The following is a 12,373-nucleotide window of genomic DNA, read 5'->3' as shown; positions in this document are numbered from 1 at the left end:
GATTCCAGCAGCTCTGCTACACAAGGTAACAGATTACAGTTACCTAGGGAGGTGGAGAGCAAGGCACAATATCCTTGTTTAGTAAAACATTCTCTCCTCAATAAATATCGAACACCGTTCTAAATAGGCCTCTGAGATTGACAGGGACAGAGCCGCGCGTGGCCCGGCCGAGTTGTTTGCGAAACCCGATACCTCTGTACACTCAGATCATTACAGCCGCAGTTATGTTTGCTATTTACTGTCGCTCTCTGCAAGTACGGCTAGATCTAGACTATCACAGCTAGGCCTCTGAGATTGACATATATAGACAGTTGTAGTTCTTGCTGCAATTCCCACCAGCTTTTCAAAGAAGTTCAAACTTCCACTACAAGATATTCTCTTTGATACTTTTTCCTATTTGTTCATTTCATGAAAGATACATTTAGAGTTGGTCTGGAGTTATAGAATAATCAAGCTGACACAGTGGCGTATCCAAAATTCGTGTTTGGGGGGAGGGGAGATCCATCAACTCATTTTTCATGATGATTAGGAGATAGATCGACTTCTTTTATATTTTTCGTATAGTAAATCCGTTCTATGTGGTTGGCCGGTGAATGCAGTCCTATTTTGACCTGTATTCTGTAGTTCAGTTTCAATAATTAGAGTTTAGTTTTTATTAAGTGCATGTTTCAGAGTTAGTGTGCATGAAATAGACACACAACATTGCTGTTGTGGCTCCTGACTTTGCGTGTCACAACGCTATGGAATGTTTCGTGTACTTTAACCTAGATCGTAGTCATGCATTAGTTTAGTCTTTTACCTGAAGGAGAGATCAGATTGCAGAACTCGAAACGTAGTGTTACTGTATTGTACCACTGAACGATGGCAAATGTCAGGAATATATCCTGTTTCCTTCACAATCCTTCCACCTTCAAAGACAAACATCTTATTTTATAATTATATGTCCGCATCACCTATTTTATAAAGTCGTGATTCGAAGATTGTGCCCACATGCTGACCCGCAGCTGTTAATTTGGAGTCCTGTTCGTCTTAAGGTTATCAAGACGGTTTGGGGCCCCGACCCTCAAGGCCCTTAACTGGATTCGCCGCTGAGCGGACAGGCAACACGAGCGAGCCGCAACTTATAACACCTTTTTGCACATCAGGGATACTAGTTGTCCGTGTTCAAACCGTATCATTTAAATGACTCCTATTAATTTTAAAACACTGATAAAATCTTTTGGAGACTGAGGCATTATTAAAACATAGTACCGGTAAGTAAAAATTTACATATTTAAACAGATGTTCAGAGCAACCCAAGTCAACTGATTGGTATTTATCATTAAATAATAGAAGTTAAAACAATGATATCTACATTCGAATTTGCATAATGAATGATACATAAGTTTACTCCATTGAAATCTAAGTTGAGTTTCCTTTAACCCTGAAGTACTGGATCAGGGTGTTTTCAGACCCCTACCTTGGTAAATCTAGACAACAAACGGAATGGGTGAGCCGCATAACTTGTGCGTGATCTGCGTCAGCAAGGTGATGTGTTTTCGTCAGTCCACATCACTCTGCTGCAGCGAAAAGAGGATTTGAAATGGCCTGGGGTGTAATTTCTCCATTTAATGAATTATCTTTGTAAAGTAGTGTTTGTGTTTTATTTACTACTAGCTGTTTCCCGCGGCTTCGCACGCTTTACCTAAACTTTGCCCGTGTATTTGCACTTCTGGTTCATGCACGTACATGTATTTTATTATAAAGCGGTCTAACAGTCAAGCTTTAAGTTCAACCATATATTTATCATAAAGACAAACATATATCCTAACTTAGTGCCTTCAAATAGTCTTTGACAAATTAATACACGTAACTCTCTCGTAATTGCAGTTTATAATGTGCTGGCGCTTTGAAAACTTTTATATTTAGCAGCGCCACCTCGTGGTGAGTTTTATAAATGAGTATAGCATATAAACCTTCTCCGTCGAAAAGTACACATACATTCAAATTTTCATAATGATCGGTCAAATAGTGTACGATTCCATAAAGGACAAACACACAAACATTCATTTATATATATATAGATTTTCTGTAGAGTTTTGATAATGGATTCAGAAAATAAAAGATGAAGCCAGAATCAGGCAATATCTCTAAAGATATAGAATGGAGTTGACAACTTTTTTTATTAAGCCGTAATCAATCATGATGAGGACCATTTCCGTGCTTCTGACAACGACATTATAATTCTAATGCTGATGACAATAAGGAAGGAAATTGGATTTGCAATGGTAAATCCATAAGCTGTAAGGCCGTGACCATTGTTCATATTCCGAATGATATACTATAGTGTGTGAAGAAGATTGCACGAGTTACATTGGAGGAAGAAAACACCAACAGAGCAAATGTGAAAAGAAGGAAAGTTCAATGCTTAGTGTGCCCATGGAACAGGGACATAAAAACAAGTGCTTCCTGTGCAAATTGTAATAAACCAATGAGGATAAAACACATTAAAACTGTTTAAGAAGAGTGCTTGAAACCCGAAGCTGAATCAGAACAAGGAATAATTTTTAACTTTCTGCATAAGTTATTATTCAATTTCCTCTGGTAATTTGATATACTTTTTTTATATTTTATGGTTAGCTCTTAAATATAACCAGTGAATAACTCTGAACATCAGTCTTTCGCTCATTTCTTAACGAAGTAATGAATGACTTTGAGAATTACGGTCACATTAACATCCAGTGGTTATCCAGCAAAGTAGTCAAGTTGATTCATGTTGAACATTTAACAAATTACATGTTTGTTTATTTACCCGGCCCAGTCACCAGGCAATATGTACGAGTGTAGTTGGCGTAAGAAAGACAACAGTAATATGTTGTTTAAAACTCAATCTATTGTATGAGCTGGATCTTATTGAATCTCTATTCAGACATACATACATTCCTAAAATAAAGTAAAGGCGTCTTATTTTACTAGGCGAAGTTAGGACTAAGAAGCCCTGTCTAACACTTAACCTGGGGACCAACGGCTTATGGGTGATTTCCGAACCACCACCAAAGGCCGGGCAGGCAGGCTCCTTGCAAAGACAGGATCGTTCAGCAGTCACCCATCCAAGCAGCAGCCACGCTCGACGTTGATTAATCCGGTTATCTTGCGATAACCGTTCTACCCGCTACACTGCGCCAGTATAAAGATTCTTCACTCTGTCAAGAACATGAGTGGCGTGGTACAGCACGTAAGGTCGGTATCTTGCAATCCGCCAAGAGTGTTAATGGAATCAGTCTTTGTCGGTAAAACTCACCTTCAAGAAACGAATCTCACACCCTATCAGGTCCTTGTACTAAAGTGTGTAGGGCCTGCTATGAGCTTTAAGTCGTTGTCAATAAACCGTTTACTGATGTGTGAAGTTCTGAATTTATACAGGTAATGTAAGAGAGGCTAGTAAGTCGTACTATAAGTGAAAGTAAGTCATCGGCGGCGGCGTACAGTTGACAATTGCACTATTTTATATAGGGATAGGAAAGTTAAAAATAAACAAATAGAACAGCTGCCCTGAGGTACACCTTATTATTTAATGAGACAGGCTTTTCATTCTCTGGCCGTTGATACCTGACTTCTTCCTCAAAGATAGGGCCAATTGGCTTAAAATAAACTTTTCATAAAAACCATTGAAGTGCATCTTAGCCATTGTGACCATTGTATATCATAGCGAATAAGGTTAGTCAACTTATGTCAGTCCCTTAGGTAATTATAGTGGAAATGTTGTTTTGTAACGGTATGGTCAGTTTAAAGCTGTTTTGTAATGCTGTATATGTATCTGTATTTATGTTAACAAAACACACACACTCTCATTCTGTTTAATCTTGTAGTATTAAAGTAGAGTTGTGATTCAGATAAAAAATCAGCAACAACGATTTCTTTTACCTTTTCATAAAATTAATACTAAAGTGTAATAAAACTTAACAAGGCAGGTATTAGTTAGTTTAGTTCAGCTAGATCAGATATAGTTTTTGTGGTGATTTAAATATGTGATATCACAATTTAAGGTAGACTGAAGCGACCATTAGGAACAAGACCTCGTTTCTCATTCACCTATTATGCATATCGGCTCCATTAAAGATAAACTGAATATTTATTCGACTGCCAAAAAAACTGTTCTTTTGGAAAAGAACTAATACAATGTTTGGATTAGTTGCGCTCATTTTCTATACGTATGTAATTAGTATTTAGTGTGTTTTACTGCTTTTCCCTTGAGATTGTCAAAACGGTTGTCGATTAATTATCGATTCGACCGAACTTTCATTTAAGCGTTTCGCGCCGGTTGTTTACTGATTGTTCCGCGAAAGCAGGAAGTCAAGTGGGCAAACAGGTTGCCCATTTCATCCCATTCCACCTTGAAATGAAATATGAACTAATTAAATCATAATGCGGTTTAGCCAATAGCAGACTGATGTGACCGTGACATATGGTTGGCGGGACAGGAAGACCGAGGCTAGTTTTTGACCAGATCCGTCTAAACTCACGTTTCGCGGCGCCTTTCTGCACTAGTGACTTCACTAGAAAAACCATTTGCGCAGTCATTTGTCCAAGGTCAAGTGTTTTTATGGCATCATTTTAATGTGGCGCGGTAAATATAATGTTACACAAGCCAGGGCTGACCTACACGCGGCTAGAGGCGGTAGACAGCTAGATCCTGTACGGTACAGATAATGCAGAAGTCTCACTGGAGCACAGTTCCCAGAGTGGTCTTACACCAGACCTTGTTCTAGAATGAGGTAGAGAACTATACTATCCAATGTTCATTTGGGTCTTTTTTAGAAGAGGACCGCAATTTCAAAATATATTTTCTACAGAAACAGGACAGTTATTTTTACGTGTATTGAACAGTTATTGGACAGTTACTATCTTAACGATGACTAAAACTTGTTTGAAGCCATGTGGCGAGACATACATTTGTATTGGCCTCCACAAGTTTAAAAACTTGTCTAACCTAACCTAACCTAACCTAACCTAACCTAACCTAACCTAACCTAACCAACCTAACCTAACCTAACCTAACCTAACCTTACCTAACCTAACCTTAACCTAACCTAACCTAACCTAACCTAATCTGACCTAACCTAACCTAACCTAACCTAACCTAACCTAACCTACCTAACCTAACCTAACCTAACCTAACCTAACCTAACCTAACCTAACCTAACCTAACCTAACCTAACCTAACCTAACCTAACCTAACCTTAACCTAACCTAACCTAATAACCTAACCTAACCTAATATGTATAACCTAACCTAACCTAACCTAACCTAACCTAACCTATAACCTAACCTAACCTAACCTAACCTAAACTTAACCTTATCTTTCTCTTCTAAAAAAAAATCCGTTCATTTTTATTCACACACACATTACTGTGTGATTTTTCTAGACCAAGCCATAAAAACTGTTGTGTAGAATATCCACATTTTGGCCTTACCGAGTATAATTATGCGTCTATCTTGTGTTAGCATTTATCTATCCTCGGCGTTTTTAATCGAATCATAGTATCTGTTAATAATTCTACGTCGAGACAAAATATCTAGTAGTCCATCAAAAAGCCTTAGTTATATAACCCTTCCCACGCCGTAGACAGATATATTCCAATGATAAACTTAGACCAAAAACGTCAAACACGATTATATCCGAAATTATACATTGTGTCACTCGGAGAGTTTTTTTTGAGTCCACAAAGAACCTTCAGAATGGCAATTGCGCACTCCGTGCTTATCGTGGTTGACTAGGAAGTATATTTAGATGACCTACATTCCACTGCAGGGGGACGGGTAGCCCTTTGACCAGCTCCGTCCACCTGTTCGTCTGTTTTGCACATTCTACAGAACCATAACCAAATATATCCGTTGTCTGCCCAGATAATAGACCTTATCTACAAAATCTCAAATAAGAAAATGCTCTAAAATTAGTAGTTTATATAATTTTTCAGTTTTATTAGATTGTACCATGAGTTTTAATTTAGATCAAATAAAGAGTAGGGCATATCGTTCGAAGGGTTAACAAAAATGCTAAAAATATATTTGATTTTTTTAAAATTTGCAGTGCTTTGTTGTTTGTGATAGTTTCGTTACTTTAATATGCAAAAGAATACTACAGTTTCTTACGAGAAATATTTTATAACCCGGGACATTTTTTAATCAATTGTTAATAATCTCCCAAACGTTAAGAACATCTGCTGAATGGGATTCATACGTAGCGTATAGTGCCGTCCAGAGATCCACGGATGACCTTTTCCTACATAGTCCAGAATTCTGTTCTAGCGAGAAATCCGACTGTAATGACGGTGGAGGCGGGCCTGACGCTGCCGGTGGTCCGAGTGTCGGACGGCTGGCATGAGCGCAGTGCGGTGCGAAACTTGCATAACTATAACGCCGAAGAGGCAGCAGCAGTATCTGGCGTTGTGCAACAATCGGCAGGGGAAGCGGCCAAGTGAAGCGGCAAACGATGCGCGAGCTCTGCAGACCGGCGAGCCGCGGCGAAGTGAAGCGACGAAATATGGACTAATTGGTAGTTTAGAAAGCCGGACTGCGCAAGAAGTGGACGAAGAACACTATAAAGGCGAAAAGAAACCATCGGTGACAGCGGGCGAACTGCGTTGTTACAAGAAGCTGTCGTAATTGTCGCCGTAGATGAATTTTACTGTGCTACCAAATAACAGAAAGAACAGATAAATTAACAAAATGTCACGAACTCACGTTAAAATTATTTGTCTAATTCTCCTACTAGAAGTTTCTGATAATACACACATTATTGTTCGGGATTTTCAAACAGAAAGACTGTTTAAACATAAAATACATGTGGTAGGCAAAAATAGAAAATACAGTATTGTTAACAATGTACGAGACAATATAGACGAGTGGAGTTTAATTACTAGCAATTAATAGATAGTCATTTGTATTTTAGTTCCTAATACAAGGTATAAGAATCCAATATCAAAGTACATGGGCTGTGATCATCGCAGAGTTTAGCAATTATTGTGCTTTGTTGTCAGAAAAAGAAAAATCGGTCGTTTCTGCGTTTGTTTCTTGATATCTACAAATCGATTAATTACAAGAAATCAATATTTTAGTTATTGTTTTTACTCACAAAAGACTAACGTATTTCAAACTGAAATAGTCCCTACTTATTTCAACATTACGCGTAATTAGCTCAGTGAATATACGACGAAGAGCCAATTGAATCTACGTGTTGGCATAAGACCCGTAAATGGTAGTTTCAGTCATTATCACACTACACTAATAGCCTTATCTTTTTTGAAATATCACATTAGTGAATATTGTGAATCGATGTGAAGGATATATTATAAGTGCAAGACATAATGTGTAGTGTGTACATATTTTTATTGGAAAGTCTGAAAGGGCGAATTGGCAGGAACCCACGCTAATTTATTAAAACATTGTACTATTAATTTTTGTTAGTCATGGTCTTTTCTGTTCCCGGCAATTTATTTAGGGCACTGTATTATAACTGTGGGCTATATTACGTTTAATATGTAATGTTGGATACTCAGCCAAGCCAGAGACCATTGGTTTATACAGATCGTAAATCAATACTAAATTTATAATAACAACTAGTATAGAAGGAAATAACTGTATTTTTCAAAATTATTTTTATGATAAAGGTTAAAAAAAAATCACTGATGTCTAAGCATAATCTTTTTGATGGCGCAGTGTAGCGGGTACAGCGGTTATCGCAAGATAACCGGATCAAGCAACGTCGAGCGTGGCTGCTGCTTGGATGGGTGACCGCTGAGCGATCCTGTCCTTGCAAGCAGTCCGCCTTCCCGGCCATTGGTGATGATTCGGAAGTCACATTTAAGCCGTTGGTCCCCAGGTTAAGTGTTAGAGAGGGCGTCTTAGCTCAACTTCGCCTGGTAAAAGAAGACATATTTACTTTACTTTAATTTTGTTTTCTGACAGTGTGCATACACCGATTAAACGTGGATCACGTGATCGCTTCAGTATACAAACGTTGTATTTTGAGTATCTATCGTGCTCCGGGTGTTATGCACAGTAGACAGGCGTCCGTGACGTAAACAGCTGGGCACGCGACTGTCTTCAGAGTCATTACGTGTCGATGATGGAATAACAAATAGTGATACAGTTAACAGTCACAGTCACGCCAAGCACATTCTTGGCCAACGTAATAAGGGGCTTACTTACATTTCAACTGCTATTGCGAAAAACATGGAATTTTGGAAACTGTGAAATATATTTGTTGCACACCGGAACTATTAAGTTTTTGTTCGATTTTTGCAAGGCCTAGAAAGACAATACAAATTCGTAACTATTTTTTTATTTTTATGTAATATTGTACCAGCCACTTCTATCTGCAATATCTAACACAACGAATATCAAAATAAAACATTTGGACATGGAAAATAAAATATGTTGTTAAAAAACGTTCAAACTCGTTCTTCTACTTTTTAGTCCTTAGTATAGAAAATAAAGCCAATTCCTAGGTGAATTCATTGGTAATAAACGAGTTAAACCTCGTATGAGAAATTCTAAACACAAAACAGACATATTGTATGTATTGCTTCTATAGCTGTACGTTTTCGATCGTAAACTATAGTTCTATTCTTGGAAAGGGTGCAAGATTATATCTGTCGAAATGTTCAACTACAGTACATAAACCCACTTAGTCAATTTCCTCCTTATAATTCAATTATACATATATTTAATTTATAGAGTTTACTTTTCTGAGTTCGATGAGTGAGACGGCTTTGTGTGGTATTTCTATTTTCTTCCTTTGTGTTTACATACACAATCACTGGTTGTTTCTATCTCTACAAGCAATTGCCTTGTAGAGCTAACAACAACCAGTAGGTTCAATTACAATATTGTTTAATTAATACAATATTGTTATATTGTTTAATGTTCTGATGCACACCAACTTTGATATCTTAATCTATTTTTATTGTGATCTTGATTAAAGAAAGATTCGCTCCATACACGATGGAGGTTCCCGAATATTGCTGCCAGAGTTGGCGGCGGCGGCCGGTGGTGCGGCTCAGATCTGGAGCGAGCCGAGGACGTGAGAATGTTTTGCATCTCGCCGCCCGCCCAGCTAAACACACAATGACGACCGTTAGTCCTACAAACACTGACACTGATCTCACTGATACAGATATAGGCCGCCGGCGCCTCCTCCCGGCCGGCTATGACACAGAATCGCGATGTGCAGTCAGTCCCGTGTTGTCTCTAGCTTGAATATACAGAATATCCAGGTGCTCAATCCAACAGTGTGAGACAGTTCGCGTAAATAGTAAATAGTAGTAAATAGTGTGATGTTGCAAAGAAAGGCATAGAATGGAATAGAAACACTTCTTTATTGAGGCGAAATTAGGACCGTATTGTTCTTTCTTACATTTAACCAGCGTACCAGCATTAACAATCTTTTTTGTTTAAAACAGTGTGCTGCCACCACGTTTAACTCCATCGAAGCGTTTTTATTAAAGGATTTTCGATGATAAAAGAGATTAAATGGGTTTTGATAGAAATCGTCGATTATGTCCTATAAATAGCATGGATATGGTGGGAAGGGTTGATTTAATGCCAGTCTTTAGTTTAGCTCCATTTCACCTGAGGCTTAGTGCAGCGTCTGTAATCTGACACTGTCACGGACTTGATTCTTGGAATCTCAAAGTTAAAGTCAAGTCAAAGTCATTGCTGTGGACAATATAACAATTTTGGTGCAAAAGTCATACCGGGTAAATCTATAATTTTTACATTCGTTCACAATCCTACATTCAGACATACAATATTTACATTCATGTATACCATTTATTCGTCAATTCTCTCCACCGCCAACTCCAGTGTCAAGTCTTCTAGATTGGAGGTCTCCCAACTATAATCCAAAAACTCGTTGACACTATAGAATGCCTTGGACGCTAAAAAGCGCTTCAAACAAGTTTTTAAAGTCTTGGGTGTTTGTTCTTTTTTTATCGAATCGGGCAATTTGTCGGATACGGACACCTGCTTGCGAGGGTAGGTGTTCATAAACTACCGTTCTGTCTCGCTCAGTACGATAGTTGTATCTGCCTCTTACAGAATAGCTTACAGAATAAAATTGCTTCCAAGATAATAGATACATGGCAGAGTCAACAGCTGCAATGTCTTGAACGCTGGTCGGTACAACTCTCTGAAGTTCATGTTGGCGATTGTTCTGGTCGTTTTCTTTTGAAGCTTGAAAACAATAAAAATTTGATTGTTTGAACAACCTGACTTGGGCAGTATTTGTCTAAAGACCTTAAAACAATCTGGAGTCCCTTCCCGTCTGGAGGGTAAAAAAAGACGTCCAAAACAAACTCTCTATCGGTTCAACATCAGAGACACATGGGCTACAAAAGAGCTCTGAATTATCCATCAACGAACACTCAGGTCTCTTGACGAACTTGGAATGCAGATTCCATGAGTCAAGTCCGTGAAAATGTCAAATTTAGGACGCTGCACTAAGCCAAAGTGAAATGGAACTAAACTCTGTGCCCCAGTCGAAACTGACAATGACAAATTATTTATTGTTAGAACGAAAGCGGAAACTGTAGCTTATGTTATTATGATCAGTGACGATCTTCGCTAGCGTGTCCAAAACGGCGGCATTTATGTGAATTACGATTTGACGTGGGAAAGGGTTTCTCTTGTTCGTGAAGATTGGAGATTGATCGAGAGAAAAGTAAAACAAACACGAACTGTACTGCGCAGGCGTAGTGCTGTGTTTCCACAGATCGGCGTCGCCACTGGAAACTCTTGTTTTCATTTCACGACGCTGTGCTCGCTCAGTTTCTTCTAGCTCGGTTATCCGTACGTCGTGCACACAGTTGGTATTGATTGGCCATAAACCGTTCTTGTGGCATTGTAATATCCGTGGACACTTTATAACCTGACCAGTAGTGTTCAAGGTCTCTCACCTTTCTCCTGGCTTTCATCTCCAGATATGCCATCCCAGTAATGGACGGCTATTCAGTTAGCATTCGCTGCTCCACTGTGGCTAGCCATAAACGTCTGATGATCGTTGTAAATGAGTCCGTCATAAAGGCAAATCGACGAGCCTTGTTTGACTGGTCACAAAGGATATGCGAAATACGTGCTTATTTGAACTACATAAATTTATGTTTATAAGGGATTGTGTTAATATATTGTACATTACACTCTGAGGTTCTTATTTCATGAAGAACTTTTGTAATTATGATTTACTCTTATTGGTCCGTGATTTTACTTAAAGGATGCAAATAAGGTACCAGTAAATATGGTCATTTTTTAGTTCGTTTCATCCTTTAATGTATAAACCCCTGATTGCCGTTTCAAATAATTTAATTATACCCCCTTATCAATAAGCTTGATTTTAATAAGTTAATCATTCCACCTGTGATGCTCTGTTGGTTTATAAATCTCGATTTGTGTGCTTGTGTTTATTGTTCTGTTTTTATAAACTTTTGTCGTAATACTACCCTTACTGCTTTTCTTGTGAAGAGGTATTGATCTATTTGCAAGGAGAACTCTTCTAATGAACGTTGACGCGGCTGCTCTAAATTTCTCAGTTGAAAATTTTGTAAAAAGGAGAGCCCTCTTTTTAAATGTACTATATCCATTTCTCAATGATTGCAGATTTTTGTGGGAAAAGTAACAGTAACGGTCGGCGAAGAGTCGATACAATACAAGCTCGCATGTAGTGACAATAAGTGCTCTGTTTCAATCAGGATTTGAAACTGCATTGTCTCCTGACCAAACTTAACTGTATTAAGTCCGTTTATCTCTGAAGCGATCGTTTTCGTGTTTTTTTTTAAAGGGTTTCAATGGTTCACTAACAAAGCGTTTCTAGGCATATGTTTATATGCATCTTCTTCATTATTTTGTTGAGAGGAAGCCATCTGGGTACTTTGCCGGGTTACTCGTGGGACACTCTGTAGGTATGTAAAAATTTAGCTATAAATGTTTTTCTAGAGTACCGTCATTGATCATGTAGGATCTTAAATGAAACTGGAATGTGTGTTTTCTATAGAATTATTACTACTAGTTGTAGAGTTGGTTATTTAGCCCTGTCGGACCCAAGGGATAGAGCAGCAGAGCCAAACGACATTCTACATAACTGGTATATTGTATATTATGGATGAAATAAGATCACGTCGCTAGAATATCTTTCCAGACAGTTGTTTGGTATTTATGGCATAATCTCTGTGTGAGAATCGTTAGACACAACTATGTGGAGAGATCACTAACCGTGTACTAATTCTACAACTGTCTAGTCCGGAGAAGCTCTAGGGGCACTCAGATCTCCATGAGAACCAGAAACCCTTGATGCCTTTTAGCAAGGGGATTGAGAAGAAAGTTGACAGAAGGCACTTAA

The 12,373-nt window shown here is 38.3% G+C and overlaps 1 protein-coding gene across 1 annotated transcript in view; it reads left to right on the top strand.

Moving 5' to 3' along the window:
* The window catches only part of LOC124355494 (unconventional myosin-Ie-like), a 211,471-nt gene that overhangs the window by 146,207 nt on the left and 52,891 nt on the right, over positions 1–12,373 (top strand). The window lies entirely within an intron of this gene.

This window comes from Homalodisca vitripennis, chromosome 2 (genome assembly GCF_021130785.1).
Source record: "Homalodisca vitripennis isolate AUS2020 chromosome 2, UT_GWSS_2.1, whole genome shotgun sequence".
Taxonomy (NCBI): Eukaryota; Metazoa; Arthropoda; class Insecta; order Hemiptera; family Cicadellidae; genus Homalodisca; species Homalodisca vitripennis.
This window is presented reverse-complemented; position numbering and strand designations above follow the sequence as displayed.